The sequence below is a fragment of the Musca autumnalis genome, unplaced genomic scaffold (assembly GCF_047663935.1).
Source record: "Musca autumnalis isolate F117 unplaced genomic scaffold, ASM4766393v1 scaffold_4, whole genome shotgun sequence".
NCBI classification, from domain to species: Eukaryota; Metazoa; Arthropoda; class Insecta; order Diptera; family Muscidae; genus Musca; species Musca autumnalis.
Window position 1 is genome coordinate 201,203,451 of NW_027411977.1, and position 17,043 is coordinate 201,220,493.

Sequence of the window (17,043 nt, forward strand, 5' to 3'; positions counted from 1 at the left end):
AGATTTTAGCTCTATCCGTTCACGTAATACCAAATAGTACTAAATTTAGTAACTTTTAGTACTTTTCGTACACTTATAGTTCGAATTTCCAAAAACCATTTGGTACACCTTTCTAACTCTCCATCAGTGAACCTCATTCCAAATTTCAGAATTCTAGCTCTTCGCGTTTGCCTAATACAAAGGGTACCATATTTAGTACCTTTTAGTACTTTTAGTACAGTTCTAGTTCGAATTTCCAAAAATCCAGCCTTATCTGACACCTTCAGTCCAAGAGTGACCCTCACCCAAAATTTCAAGATTCTAGCTTTAGCCGTTTAGTCTGGGCGTTGATTATCAGTCAGTCAGTCAGTCAGTGAGTCAGTGAGTCATCATTACTGAACTCTTTTATAAGTATAGATTACTTTCAAAATATTGGCTTCTTTCCTTCGAATAGGGAAGTCACACAACTACTTTTTTCAACTAAACTAACCATCTGTTTTTTTTTGTTTTTTGAAAATTAAGAGCTGGCGCACTCCATGGCCCCGCGTATGTTGTTTAGTCCTGTATGTTGACAGAGGTTTTAAGCCAAGCGAAACCCTCTGTTTTTGTAACTAATTTTTGTTCGTTCGTCTATATTCGTAATAATTTTGGCATCCATAGCTCAGCCCCCAGATGACATACATAGATGGGATAATATTGCAAATATCTTCACTTGCAACTTGAGTGTAGCCGTTATGCAGACCAGACTGTCTGACTATCACTGTCAAACCTTTTCGCTCATTTCTACAAACCGAAAAGATGTTTTTTATATCACATAAAAACAACCAAATACAAAAACATGCTGCACGCTACTTCTACACCCTGCTTCAAAATCGTCTAGTTCGACGATTTGGTGATTTATGTAAAGGGTTTATATTACAATGTATTTAATTTAAAAAAATAGTGGCACAAGATATGAAAAAGTGGCACAAAATTTCAAAAAGTGGCACATTTGGTATCGAAATAAAAAAGTGGCACAGAAGTGTCAAAGCCGAAAAATAGTGTCAAAATTGATACTTTAGTGGCACAACGGTCACACTGCATTCAGCTGCCAAAGTGTGCCATCAGTTGCATCTTACTATTCAAAAAACCTTCAAGTGGGTAAAAATTACGCGATGTGCATATGATTATAAGGTGCATCCGATTTCAATGGCCCCCTATTAAAAATACGTCAATATAAATTATTTTAGACAGATTCGTCAAAAACTGCGGATGTGCCACCGCATTCTATTTTGGGATAAATAGGGATATTACTCCTGAATCTTTGTAATTTGTGACACACCTTGTTGGCAAATATTAAATTCGCGTATAAAGGATTACATTTATGCCAAAATAATCAAAGAAAATCGCGGTTCAATTCGCGGAATTGTCAAAATATATTTTTGCAGATTTTCCTACTTTCAAGGTATCTATATCCGGCGTTTTAGTGGATGGATTCGACCGCGGAAGAGCTCATTAGATCCGGCACGTAAAAAAACTAAAATCACGCGGGGTTCAGGGGTACCTGTACGACAGTTGTAAATTTTAAAGCCAAAAAATAGGTTTTTTCAGAAAATTTACGCACCAAATTTTCGCCTTTGGACTCCTATTACTAGGAAGGTGTACGGAGCACACTCATGAGATATACATCGAACGACGTGGAATCGCGAGTTCTACAATCCTATAAACTAGTTTGGGTTATTATCTAGTTGCACCATCTAATTATAAGAAAAATTCGAAAAACACTGAAATCAAAACTTCAAAATGTCAGCATCGATTTTAGGGGGATGCAGTGTATATATCCGAAAGTCATACACTAGAACCATGTTGCCCAAGGGGTATTGTTTAGTTTATTCTTTGAGCACAAGTTCGAATTTGGCGTGGTTTGGCCAGAAATCAAAAAAGAACACAAAAAACATGTTTACTTCAACACATTTTTGCCATTTTTTTATATTACCACCAAAGAAGCAGCCACGAAAATTATTTGTTTTGGTCCATATTATGAGATCGTGGCTAAAACCCTTCAATTAATATAAATATATTCATATTTTATAAAATATATTAACAGTTCGTGACTTATTAAATGGTGAACCTCAACTTCAACGATTGAAAAACTTTTTTGAATATTACCATATACCTTCTATAAATATGCCTTGCTAAATAGTATGGATTTGTAATACACATCAAAATATACCTTAACATATACAAAAATTCAGACCTATTCACATGATCGCGAGTGTATGTTTGGAAAGAATTCTACGACGTGCAAAGTTTTGGCTAAATTTGCGAGAATATTCTTTGTCTATACTAGAATAGACACGTTCTTGAACTGCACTTTTGCGAAAAAAGTTGAATTCTTTGTGATAGCTACCCGCAGGATTGAACTATTTGAACCTGGTCCATATCTGAAAGAAATATTACGACTGGCCAGGTTTGGGCCAAATCGTGGGCACCATTTTAGTGAAAAAATTTGTAGAAGATACGCTACTCAGTTGACCGATATTCCCACTTGATCTAAATGTTGACAAAATATGAAGTGCAGGGTTTAACCAATTTGGTTGATCCGTTCGAGATTTGTTGTGTGCACCAGTCAGACAGACAGAGGCACGGACAGGGCTAAATCTACTCTAAATTTTCTAAAACGTATTTCGTCCAAACATACGTGGCGTCCAAAACCATTGTTTCGATGATGCACATGTTTCATCGCATCGTATCGTTTGTCCTTAAGTCTGAGGATATATAAAGTAATGGAACGGATTGAAATGTTGAAATTGCCACTGACGATTTAATTTCCTATAGGGCAGTTGTGTGGGTCACATTCCTATGTTAAGAGAAACTCTAAGAGAAAACACAAGGCAAAGCTTTTGGTGAAAATTCAGAAAGCTTTTTGTTGAAAATTTTCACCACAGGCGGCAAATTTTGTAAACACAAACAAAACTTTTCTTTGGCTTTTCCACCATTCGGGACTATGGTGTGTGTACGTGTGTTGGTGTTGGACGTTTGATTCCTTTCGCTTGAATTGCAACAACATATGGTTGGTTGGTCGAATGGTAGGGCAAACGACATGGCGTATCAAAATATAAATAAACATTTCATATCCTGACGTGATACGGAATACATGTTTCTAACGGTAGATTTCGGTAGATTCGCATAAACGGCAAAAACACAAAAAAAATATTTTTTGAAAATTTTTGGACAACAAAAATGTGGCGGTTTCTTTGAAGAAATTCAGAGATTTTTAATTTCGAAAAAGGCGGTTATTTTCTTGGCGGTTTTATTTTTTGAAGACGATTGTTCCTAAAATTAGAAGTGATATTTTTTAAATTGTGGAAATTTTTTAAATAAATTTTGAAACCCTGAAAATGTGAATATTTGAAAATATAGAAAGAAATTAAAAAAATAGACGAACATTTTTATAAAGTTTTTAAAACTAAAAATAAAAAAATTAATTAAATAATTAATAAAAAATTATTAAATGAAATTTTTACAATGAAATGCAACTATTCTGAATAACTTTTATCTATACTTATAAAAGAGTTCAGTAATGATGACTCACTGACTCACTGACTCACTGACTGACTGACTGACTGATAATCAACGCCCAGACTAAACGGCTAAAGCTAGAATCTTGAAATTTTGGGTGAGGGTCACTCTTGGACTGAAGGTGTCAGATAAGGCTGGATTTTTGGAAATTCGAACTAGAACTGTACTAAAAGTACTAAAAGGTACTAAATATGGTACCCTTTGTATTAGGCAAACGCGAAGAGCTAGAATTCTGAAATTTGGAATGAGGTTCACTGATGGAGAGTTAGAAAGGTGTACCAAATGGTTTTTGGAAATTCGAACTATAAGTGTACGAAAAGTACTAAAAGTTACTAAATTTAGTACTATTTGGTATTACGTGAACGGATAGAGCTAAAATCTTGAAATTTGAAATGAAAATCAAGGTTAGGAAGATGAGTTGATATAAGGAGGTGGTTTTGAAAATGTGTACTCATGAGTACGAATAGTACTAAATGGTACTACATTTGGTACAATAAGAATTTGGGCTAACCGATAAAGTTGGAATTCTGAAATTTGTGAATTACTATTACTGTTGGAGTGTAGGTTAGAGATATGGAGGTAGTTTTCGAAGTTCGTACATATGGGTACGAAAGGTACTAAATAGTACCAAATAAGGTACAATTTGGGTTTGGGGGGACGGATGGAGCTGGAATCCTGAAGTTTAGAATTAGGATTACTGTCGGGGTGTAGGATAGAAGTATTTTGGAAATTCGTACTTTTGGGTACGAAAAGTACTAAATGGTACCAAATTTGGTACAATATGAATTTAAGTGATCGGATAGAGCTGGAATAGTGAAATTTGGAATTAAGATTACTGTTGGAGTGTATGATTGAGGTAGTTTTGGAAATTTTTGGTTACGGGTACGAAAAGTACTAAATGGTACCAAATATTGTACCATTTGGATTTGAGTGATCGGATAGAGCAAGAATAGTGAAATTTGAAATTATGATTACTATTGAAGTGTGGGATTGGGATACTTTTGAAAATTCGTACTTATGGCAACGAAAAATACTAAATGGTACCAAATTTGGTAAAATTTGGATTTGGGTGATCAGATACATTTGAAATCCTGAAATTCGAAAGTAAGATTACTTTTGGAGTGTTGGATAGAAGTAGGTTTGGAAATTCGGCCCTATGGGAACAAAAGGTACTAAATGGTACTAAATTTGGTACAATTTGGATTACGGTGATCTGATGCAGCTGTAATTCTGAAATTTGGAATTAAGATTACTGTTGGCGTGTAGGATTGAGGTAGTTGTGGATATTCGTACTCTTGGGCACGAATAGTACTAAATAGTACCAAATTTGGTAAAATTTGGATTTGGGTGAACGGATATAGCTGAAATTCCGAGATTTAGAATAAGGAGTACTATTGGAGTGTTGGATAGATAACGTTTTGGAAATTTTTAGTTATGGGTAGCAAAAGTACTAAATAGTACTAAATTTGGTACAATTTTGATTTCAATGATGGGATACTTTTGGAATCGTGAAATTCGGAATTAAAATTGCTGTTGGAGTGTTGATAGAGGTAGGTTTGGAAATTCGTACTTTGGATACCAATAGTACTAAATGGTACTAAATTTGAATTTGAGTTATCAGATGTATCTGGAATTCTGAAATTCGGAATTAAGTTTATTGTTTGAACATAGCACTGAGGTAGTTTTGAAAATTTGTACTTATGTGTACGAAAAGTACTAAATGGTACCATTGGATTTGGTACAATTTGGATTTGGTTGAACGGTGAACTGGAATCCAGAGATTCGGAATAAGGATAACTGTTGGTGTGTAGGATTGATGAAGTTTTTGAAATTTTTAGTTTTATGGGTACGAAAAGTACTAAATGGTACCAACTTTTAATTTATGTGATCGGATACATTTGGAATCCTGAAATTCGGAATTACGATTACTGATGGAGTGTTGAAAGAGGAAGGTTTGGAAGTACGTACTTTGGATACGAAAATTACTAAATTGTATCAAATTTGGTACAATTTGGATTACGGTGATCGGATGCAGCTGTAATCCTGAAATTTGGAATTAAGATTACTGTTGGCGTGTAGGTAGTTGTAGAAATTCGTACTCATGGGCACGAAAGTACTAAATGGTACCAAATTTGGTACAGTTTGCATTTGGGTGAACGGATATAGCTGGAAACCCGAGATTTGGAATAAGGAGTACTGTTTGAGTGTAGGATTGATAAAGTTTTGGAAATTTGTAGTTATGGGTAGGAAAAGTACTAAATAGTACTAAATTTGGTACAATTTGGATTTCAGTGATAGGATACATTTGGAATCGTGAAATTCGGAATTAAAAGTTTGATGTTGGAGTGTTGATAGAGGTAGGTTTAGAAATTTGTACTATGGATACGAATAGTACTAAATGGTACCAAATTTGGATTTGAGTTATCGGATATATCTGGAATCCTGAAATTCGGAATTAAGCTTATTGTTTGAACATAGCACTGAGGTAGTTTTGACAATTTGTACTTATGGGTACGAAAAGTACTAAATGGTACTAAATTTGGTACAATTTGGAATTCGGTGATCTGATGTAGCCGCCATCCCCAAGTTTGGAATTAAAATACCTGTTGAATTGTAGGATTGAAAAAATTTTGGAAATTTTTAGTTATGGGTAGGAAAAGTACTAAATAGTACTAAATTTGGTACAATTTGGATTTGAGCGAACGGATAGGGTTGGAATCAAGAAATTTTGAATTAAAATTATTGTTGGAGTGTAGGATTGAGATATAGAAGTAGTTTTGGAAATTCGTACTTATGAGTACGAAAAGTACTAAATTTGGTACAATTTGGATTTGAGCGAACGGCTAAGGCTGGAATCTTGAAGTTTGGAATTAAGATTACTGTTGGGGTGTAGGATTGATGAAGTTTTGGAAATTCGTACTTATATGTACGAAAAGTACTAAACGGTACTAAATTTGGTACAACTTGGATTTGAGCGAACGGGTAGAGCTGGAATCAAGAAATTTGGAATTAATATTACTGTTGGAGTGTAGGATTGAGATATGGTCCAACTTGGATTTGAGCGAACGGTTAGAGCTGGAATCCTGAATTTTGGAAATGCGTACTTAGTTTTCGAAATGCGTACTTATGCTTACAAAAAGTACTACATTTTGTACAATTAGGATTTGTGTGAAATTATAGCGCTCGAATCCTAAAATGTGGAATTAGGTACACATAGGGGTACGAAATGGTTCCATGTATGGTATAATTTTGTATTGGATGAACGGATAGATCTGGATTCGTGGGATTTGGAATTAAGATTACTGTTATCATTTGCTTATAACGTCCGATTTAAGAAATATGTGCCATAAATATACGTAAAAAGTTGTAAATGGCACAGGATTTGGTACAATTTGTTATTGTGTAATGGGAATTTTGATATAATAGGAGGAGGTTCGTATGTATATATTTACATGTAAAGTACTAAATAGTTCTATAATTGGTTTTGGGGGAACAGATAGAGCTAGAAATTAGGATGGCGGTTGTTGGGTTGGGCCGTATTTGCGCTGAGAACCTCAATTAAAATATCTCAAAAAATTTGGATTGCTCTTGATGTGTAGGCGTGACGAAAATCGACCTAAAGTGGTATGTATTAGTACACAAAATGTTTCCACCATTCTATATTATATATTGTTTATTTGTTTTATATATTTAACGCATACGAAGTAGCGGGCACTTTGCTAGTGGATTTATAAAATTTGGAAGCCATATCAATTCCTGCAGCACTTTTTTCGGTAAGTCTATTTTTCACCAAACCAAAAGATTATTTCCAAAATTTTCGAAAAAATCGAAAATTTTTCTTTCAATATGTTTTTAATTAACGTTTACATAGTGCGAGCGCGTGTGTGTGTTTGTTTTTCTAGGGATGCATTTGCCATAGTGTTGGTGGGCTGGTGTTAGGTTTGTTAGGCGTATTGGGTGTCCGCTGTGCTGTTGCTTTTTCTGTTGATGGCAGGCAGCAGTCAGTATTGGTGTGTGTGTACTTTCCCCACAAACAAGTGGGCCGTTTACTTGTTGTTATCATTCCTAGACCATTTCCATTACTTGCTGTTGTTGCTGTTATTATTATTTATTATTTTATTTTTGTTTCCATTTGTTTGGTTTGGTGTTTGTTTTGCCATTAATATTGCCAACAGAAAAAAGGGGTCTGTGGTTTTATCTACGAATTATTGTCTCCACTAACCGCCCACGCTATGGTTTTTTGATATAGATTTTTTCCAACGATAAGATAACATCGAAATCAGTTCGAATTATCTAGGCTGGTGACCATATTGGGGGAAATATTTACCCAGTCAGCATTTTTTGAAAATTTTAATCAAATTCGAGTCTTTTTTGATCCGACTGCACGATTAAAAAGCTAGAATATGAGCTCATTTTCTGATCATAAATGACTCCTTTGTCGGTAGGAAAACATAACCTCAGGCGACTCTTCTAAACAAATCACAAATGAGTCTTTTTCGAGTCGTATTTCAATCATTTATTGGTGTTTTGTTGATTAATTTCGGACCCTTTTTCGAGTCTTTTTAGAGTCATGTTTATAATCATTTATGAGTCTTTTTGTTAGACGAAATAAATTAAAAAAATTTTCTTTTTATTCTTCTTTGTTTCTTTCCTTTGTTTTATAGTCTTTTCTGCTTTGTTATGTCTTTTAATTATCCTTTATGTTGCTTGGTGGTTAGTATACTGCTTCTTCATTTCACTTGGCAAAACCTGTTGTGTTGTGTTTGTCTGTACCTTTAATATTATACGTTACATTTATATCAAAATTTTGTAGAAAGTGTATATGAGAATTTTATTTTTTTATTTATAAATATTTACAACCAAATAAAAATAAAACAAAACAATCAGTTTTTAATCACCTAACTGTTCAAAATATGATCAGAGTATACATAATTATAATCACTTTTCAAACACCTGTATGACCCTTTTTTGATTAAGCATTTTTCAATCTTCCAGATGATCAAAATGTGACAATAAATAACAAAAAATTGTCACATTTTAAACACCTCAATGATTTATTTGTGATTGCTACACATTTGTTGTTGTATTTTAAATTGAACTCTTTTTAATCATTACAGGGAGTCACTTTCGAGTCCCTTTCTGATCACACAAGCGACTTAATCAATTGTTGATCACCAAAAGGACTCTAAAAAGACTCCTCAATGTGATTTTTGAAAAAACAGTCTTCTAAATGCTATCTGGGTATTCAAAATATTTGATAATTTCCATAAATGAAACACGTACATATGTATGTATGTATGTGAGTATTTATAAAGGATATAATAAATGAGATTTTGTTGAGGAATTTGGTCTTCCCTTCAGACAGCCTATTAGTGGACTTACAAGGAAGGAACTAAAATAGTCACTGTCTGTTTAAAAGCATCAATTCTGGCACAAAATATTCAGAAAACTCCACCGACGGAAGAATCTGTGGAAAACATCTTTGAGAATTCAAATTATGAAATTGTTGAGAGAAATAAAATTAAGGTGAGACTAGCTTAAAACATTAAGTTCGCCAGAGCCGAACTTTTTATACCCTCCACAATAAAATATTCTGAACTAAAACGGAATAATTAGTTTCCTTTTAGGTGCAAAAATGCCTAAATTAGGTAAAAAATGTAGCTAAAAATTTCTTCCATCTGTTGTAGCTAAAATCCTCAAAATACCGAAAATTGCGAGGTACCACTGTAGCAAAAGATGGAACTATGTCGACGATTTTTGGTGGAGAGGTTTCGGAACCACTGATAACCTCAAATGTCAAAAATTGTAGCTAAAATCCTCAAAATGACGAAAATCGGTCAGTACCGTTATATGGGGCTACTCAAATGTGTTGCGGATGATTTACTTGAAGGAATGGACCGACATAGTCCATTTTGGAAGCGGATCATATTTTGGGATTCATTCTTTTTGATAGATTTTGTGCCTACCAGTCATTTCAGGTGGTTACCGTATAACATAGAGGTTTTGGACCACGATGTCAGGAAGCATGGACTTGCCCACGAAAAACATAAAATCGCTTAAACAGGACCACAAAGGATAGCATCGGTATAATTTTCCAAAGATTCTACGAACAGATCCTAAACTGCTCTTAAAAAAATGTTGAACTTTATGGAGGAGGTAATCTAAGGAGAAGATAGATTTCTGAAGTAAAACTACAAAATAGGATTTTTACAGCTTTCGGACTATTTTATCAGTAAGTATGTATTTTCCCCTGAAAAAAAATTGGTCATGGGGGCACCGAATACAAGGTGCTACAACAAAGAAAAAATCCATTCGAAAGCAGGACTTAAACTGCATTTTTCCAAAATTTTGTGTGGGAGGTATCTGAAGGAGTTGACGTATATAGTCGATTTTCAAGTCTGATCGATGTCTCGTAGAAATATCACGATATGCAAAGTATGGACCAAATCCGTGACTGCCTTCAGGAGTTATTGTGGGCACAAATTTTCCGAATATTTTCGAACTTTTGTGGGAGTTGTACCTAAAGGAATGCACCGATGTGACTCACCTTCGGACTTAAAATAAGTTCAGACAAAATATTACAATGACCAAATTTTAGACCGAACCGACAGATCCGTTTGAGACTTATCGTGCGCTTCAACCACTACACATTGTGCCATAGGGGATTTTTACAGGAAGTATGAGCATGCCCCTGTTAAATCTTATACCTTCGTAATGGGGGCAGCAAATACAAGTTGCTACAACAAAAGACAAAACGATCCTATAGCCGGTCTTAAACTGAACTTATCTGAAATTTTGTGTCGGAGGTACCCGAAGGAGTGGACCATTAGAGTCCATATTGGAACCTCATCTATGCCTGGTAGAAATTTAACGATGTGCAAAGTATGGTCCAAATCGGTTGCTTCCTTCAACAGTTATCGTGCCCACAAATTTTCCGAACATTTTTGAACTTTTGTGGGGGAGGTACCTGAGGGAGTGTACCGATATGGCCCATCTTCGAACTTAAACTAAGTTTGGAGGAAAAATATCACGAAACCCAAATTTTGGACCAAATCGGCTCATCTGTTTGAGAGTTATCGTGCGCACCAACCAGACAGACGGACGGACATTGCTAAATCGACTCCAAATTGTATGAAACCGATTTCGTCCAAACATACTTGGGGTTTAAAACCGTTATTTCGATGAGGCACATTTTGCCCGTATGAAAGTGGTTCATACGACGTCGATTTTCACTGTCAACGCAGATTGGTCCGTAGATCTTTCGAAGAATTTTTCTCTCAAACACACCAAGCACTGCCATGTCTGCTTGCGCAAGTACCCAGGCTTCGGAGCCATACATCAGCACGGGTAGTATCAGTGTTTTGTAAAGCGTTATTTTTGTTTGACGAGTTGTGGCTTTGTTTTTAAACTGCTTACTTAAGCCAAAGTAGCATTTGTTGGCCAATACAATTCTTCTTTTTATTTCACAACTGATGTCGTTTGTTGTGTTTACGGAGGTGCCGAGGTAGACGAAGTCTTTTACTACCTCATCGACACCATCAACTTGGTATTCTCACCGTTTACCGCCAGACCCACTTCAGCAGATTCTCCTTCGACCTTTATAAAGGTATCAGTTACTTCTTTTACTGATCGGCCCATGATGTCTATATCATCAGCATAAGCAAGTAACATGTGACTATTGGTGTAGATTGTGCCACTTCTTTTGACGTTTGCCTCTCGTATAACCTTTTCCAGCAGGATGTTGAAGAGATCACACGAAAGGCTGTCTCCTTGTCTGAAACCTCTTTTGGTACCAAACTCTTCGGAGAGGTTCTTTCCTATTTTAACTGAGAACTTCGTGTCAGTTAAAGTCATTTTACAAAGCCGGATGAGCTTTGCGGGGATACCAAATTCAGACATGGCTTGGAATACCTTTGAACGCAGCGGGCTGTCGAAGGCTGCTTTATAATCGACAAAAAGGTGGTAGGTGTCGATCTGCATCTCTTGGGTCTTATCCAGGATTTGCCGCAGGGTAAATATCTGGTCAATGATGGACTTGCCGGGTCTAAAGCCGCATTGGTATGGTCCAATTATCTCGTTGAGAACACAGGCTTTGGTCGTTCGCGCAATATCCCTGACACGATCTTGTAGGCAATAGGGAGTAGACTTATGCCCCTATAGTTAGAGCATACAGTCTTATCTCCCTTCTTGTGGACGGGGCACAGGATACTCAGGTTCCAATCGTCGGGTACTCGTTCTTCCTGCCAGATGGTGCTAACTAGCTGATGAATACACCTTATCAGCGTGTCGCGTCCGGTTTTGAACAGCTCGGCTGGCTGCTTTATTACTTCAGCCGGTTTATTGCTGTTTTTAACTCATATTTGCCGGGCGATATACATTCAATACCATCTTCTGGGATTGGATCTGTGGTATCTTTGTCCTCTTCATTAGTATTCGATACCAGCACACTATCTGTATCAGTTACCAAATTACCTTGCTGGTATCTAAGGATGTTGTGCCTGCACCAAAGCCATCAGTTTGATGCTTCACTCTTTGGTAGAATTTTCGGACTTTATTCTGACTCCTGTTCGTTTCGATTTTATCACTCTCCCGCTTCTCCTCTCTCCTTTTCTCCCAATACCTGTCTCGTGCGCTACGCGTTGCTACTGATAGTAGAGTAGCCCTATGTGCCGCATTTTTCTCTTCGGTAGCAGCACGACAATCTTGGTCATACTATGGGTTCCTTGGTGGAGGTCTCTGGTATCCAAGTATGGATTTTGCGGATGTTTGCATGGAGTGGGCAATACTTTGTTATCGGGACTAGGAATGCTATCATTAAGCAATTGGGCCAGTTGAGTGGAATATGCTGTGACTATCTGCTGTGTTTGCAGCTTACCGATGTCGAACTTTCGTGTTGTGTCTGTTCGTGCTTTATTTGCAACGTATAGACGGGTACGCACCTTTGCTGCAACAAGGTAGTGGTCGGAGTCAATGGTTGCTCCTTGAAACGAACGTATATCCAACAAGCTCGGTGAATGTCTTCCACCTATCACAACGTGATCAATTTGAATTATGGTTCTTCGATCTGGAGATAGCCAGGTGCCCTTATCAATGTCGAGATGCTTAAATCTGGTGCTGCTAACTACCATGTTTTTTGCCGCAGTAAAGTCTGTCAGCCTCATTCCGTTGTCAGATGTTTTACTATGGAGGCTGAATTTCCCGACTGTTGGGCCAAAGATATTCTCCTTTCCAATTTTGGCATAAAAATCTTCTTGAATAGTTTTAATGTCAGGGGAGGGTTATTAAACCGACGCCCAAAACCAAGTTGTTAACTTTCTTAACGGGTGAGATGAAAGAGGGACCAAGATAGATCCACCACGGGGAGGTCAGTGTCGACTTGAGATGAAAGAGGAACCAAGATAGATCCTGAGTTTTGCCATGTTAAAGCCGGTCAGGACCGTTCTTGGTATCTTTCATCTCCTACGTGACAACTGGAAGCCTCAAACATCAAATTGCAGGTTCTGTCATAAACGGTAGCTAAAATCCTCAAAATATCAAAAATCGGAAGGTACCGCTATATGAGGGCTATATCAAAACATGGACCTATGTTGACAATTTTTGGGGGAGAAGTTTGTTGAGACCCCTGGGAACCTCAAATGTCAAATTACACCTAGATTGGTGAATAAATTTAGCTGAAATCCTCAAGATACCGAAAATCGGGAGGTACCGTTATATGCAGGATATAGCAAAACGTTGGCCAATATAGGAAAAAGCTACTCCGGTGCAAAAGTATAGCGTTCCAGCTTTATTATTATTTTAAGAGTGATTTCAACCGGCGGACATGACTATATCGGCTCAGAATTTCATCCTGATCAAGTATACCTTACGATTATTCAATGCATTACGAACGGAAAAAAGCCATATAACCATACTATGGTGGAGGGTATAAAAGCATGTGTCCATTGAATTTGAAAACATTCCAAAGGAATTTCATCTAATGCGTCTCAAGCTGAACTTTGTGAAATGCATGTCCGAGTTTTCACCCATCAGATCTATGCTTGTGACAGATAGTATTCGACGTTATCCCCTTTAACTACTGCCATTGGTTTTGCGACTGACGCTACTGGCAGTTCGTTAGAGGAGGATCCTGCTAGTTCGTCTGATTTTTCATTGCCAACAAGTCCCCTATGACCTTCTCCAGCCTCTTTTAGCGAGAGAAATGGACTCATGCGGTTATTGTTGGGTGGCTCAGTGAAGATTACGGGCCGCTTGTCTACTGGAACATCCTTATTCATTTTCGCCAGACATTTTAGCAGTTTGGGGCAGTCGCGCACTGTATACTGGACAACCAAACTCTGACACGAGGTCTCATTGGCTGATGTCGTTTCAAACATTGTTATTGCATTAGCTACACTTTTCTAGGAATGGACCTCGCTAGAGTCGAAGTGGGGCACAGGAGAATTCGTTTCTAAAAGAACAGACAAATTAGTTTCTACTTTACCCCATTGCGCAGTGGTAATAGGGAACAGCCTTCCCTCCTTTTCGTTAACCACGGCAGATTGTGCTTAAAGTCTTCGTTCAAGGGGATGTCTTGGTATTAAGCATTAGCTTCTTGCTCTTAGCGAGCTTTATGTCCTCTGTCCGGGAACGTTTAAACTTGAATGTGGATGGGCGATCGTTGATTTGAAAAAAAAAACAATTTTGTGCAAACTAAGATCAAGTACAAAACAAATGTCGCTAACATTGTAGGCATGAAGGGTGTAACGATTTGGTTCAAAGTTTGCACCTCATAATATTTCATCCAGACGTAGAGTAGGTTTGAATAAGGGCTATCTATATTGGTCCACTCCTTCGGTACCTCACATAAAAAATTTCAACATATTTCCAGAATAAGTTTATTGTCAGATCTTTTTGATTTTTTAGCAGCAAATTGTACTCGTGCACTATTTTAAGATTGTAAAATTTGTTTTGGAATGTCAGTCCATACTTCCTGTAATAATGGGCCAAAACTCCAAAAACCCTCAAAAACCTCCAAAAAAATGTATATGACAAAATAAGAGCTTTTCGAGAATCGTTTTAAGTGCTTGCTGAAGTTACTCCTAGTGGTCTTCTTTACATCGATATAATGTTTAGTGGGCAAGTCCATGCTTACTGACATAATAGTCCAAAAGCTCTAAGTAATCCTACAGTGACCAACTAAAGTTTCTGATGAGCACTATAGCTTTCGAAAGAAATGACTAACATTTGTCCAGCCTTTGCACATCGTATGATATTTCTCAAACTTAAATCAAGTTCCAAGATGGACTATTTCGGACAAATCCTCTGCATACCTCCTTCACAAAAGTTGAAAATGTTCGCTTGTTTGGAAAATTTCATCGAAAACATTTCTTGTAATTATAACTATATAATTTTTTTCTTGGGTAGTTATCGTGTCAACCAGCCATTCTAGTTGGCTGCCGTAAGATTTTTATAGCGTTTGGATCAATATATCAGGAAGCATGGATATATTGATCCAAACGCTATAAAAATCTTACGGCAGCCAACTAGAATCGCTGGTTGACACGATAACTACCGAAAGGAATGACGCCTAAAATTAGATCCTATTCCAAGATGGACTATGTCGGGCCATTCCTTTAAGGCTACTTCTTCCTACGTTTTTGATTTAATAACGGAACTACCTGCTATGACAGCCGAGTATTCCAAAAATCTCGTTTAAGTGGCATTCATCGAATATGGGAAGGATCATTGTTATTGTAGTAACGCAAATATGTTCTTATGTGGATTGTTTCATCTGGAAGACATGTTAATGGGTGTAACGTGACAAATGTCACATACATACAACAACACCTTCGGTCTACCCATCCCTACCATCACAGTAGCAGTGAATCAGCCTGCACTCAACGGCACCTTCATCTACCCAAGTCATGCATTAAGATCATTCCCTTGCTGTAATCAATGCAGAATAATTCTCATACACTCTCCAGCTGAGCCTCAAGTATTTCACTTTTCGTCGTTGAAGTCAGCTTGCTACTGCTGGGGCTTGCATGCTTGGGAAGGGACTACCCATTGTGGCTGTCCCATTAACAAATTGCACACAGTGAGTTCTTGTTTACTGTCCCTCGCAGAGACTTCGGTTTCCTGTCCCACACAGAGTCTTCGCATTTCTGTCCCACACGGAAGCTTCGGTTTCCTGTCCCACACAGAGACTTCAGCTTTCTGTCTCACACGGAAGCTTCGGCTTTCCGTCCCACACAGAGACTTCGGCTTTCTGTCTCACATGGAAGCTTCGACTTTCCGTCCCACATGGGTACTTCAGGAGTCTATCCCCCGCAGGAACGTCTGTTCCCTGTTTATAGAGATACGTAGTAGTTTGTACACGTTCGTAGCAGTAACTATTGAAGCGTTAGCTAGTTATCACATCGTCGTACCCAATCGTCATCAGCCGAGCTCCCGAAATCATCAATCAACACTTTCCCGATCATCATTAAATCGTTTTATTTCGTAAGGTTTAGTGGGTCCTTATGGAGACCCTGGACGCGACTGGACCTACCCCAGCCGACGAGAAAACCACGTTACGTGGGTTTCTGAGCCCAATTTGAGCCCAATACTGCCGCAACCTCACGGATCTTAATTGAGCGTTTGTGTGGCTCCTAAAAATCGTTAAAAATTCCACGCCTATTGCCATTATTTGTGGCTAAAAAATGTTTGTAAACGTTACGCCTATTGCTCAGCTGCCTTGGCAGCTGGCCTTATTCTGCTGCGATGGATAGGGTGTGGTTGAGTACGGCATTCATACTATACTTGTACCTTTGAAATGGTTGTACAACTACATCAGAGTCAATGATATCCAATTTGTACCTTTGGACCTCTATCATAAAGATCTCTTCTGATCTACCTGCGTAGCGCTAAAGTTTGCATACTACACTGGCGTCTCATAGCTTATCACAGATCGCACCCCAAGTGCTGCCACCCTACGACTTGAGGACTTTGATCTTATCGGAAGTAGCTGTGGCTTGCGCAGACGACTTAAACTTGTTATCGGAATCAGTATACCATCGACCTATATGTTCCGTGGGAGCCGCATTTCAGCCATCCAGGTGGAGATCAGTGTGACAGTATATTTATCCGAAGATATTTTAATATCCCTTAGATGAATCAACTGAACAATGTCAGTTATGTAGATATTTAACCTATCATATACATGTGTCATTGACGATAGGGCCCAACACTAAGATCGTATAATGAATATATTGTAGCATCTCCATTTAAACTGGAAAGTTTTCAATTTCAGGAAGGTATCTGTTTAACAATTCCAGTGATATCACTCCGTCTTGGGGAACTTTTTGTTTCACACTACGAGTCTTTGATTAGCGTCCATACATTTAGTTGATTGCCCAACGTCTCATGCACAGCAGAACAGTTCAGTCCTCGACTGATATGTGTGCGTATATGGCATGTAATAATGCTGTTGTGGTGCTGTGTATTTTCCGGAATCCACAAACTGCCGGTTAAAATAACACGAAA

The 17,043-nt window shown here is 37.6% G+C and overlaps 1 protein-coding gene across 3 annotated transcripts in view; it reads left to right on the top strand.

The window, feature by feature from the left end:
* The first annotated feature begins 3,086 nt into the window (after positions 1-3,086).
* Positions 3,087-17,043, top strand: part of Sytbeta (Synaptotagmin beta) — a 494,139-nt gene continuing 480,182 nt past the window's right edge. The window contains exons 1-3 of one of the 3 annotated variants that reach the window (XM_073981205.1): positions 3,087-3,127; positions 7,037-7,164; positions 7,246-7,313. The gene's annotated coding sequence lies outside the window, so the exon portion shown is untranslated. Of the gene's footprint in view, positions 3,128-4,281; positions 7,165-7,245; positions 7,314-17,043 lie in introns of those variants that run through there. The other 2 variants (XM_073981207.1, XM_073981206.1) reach the window with 2 other exon arrangements.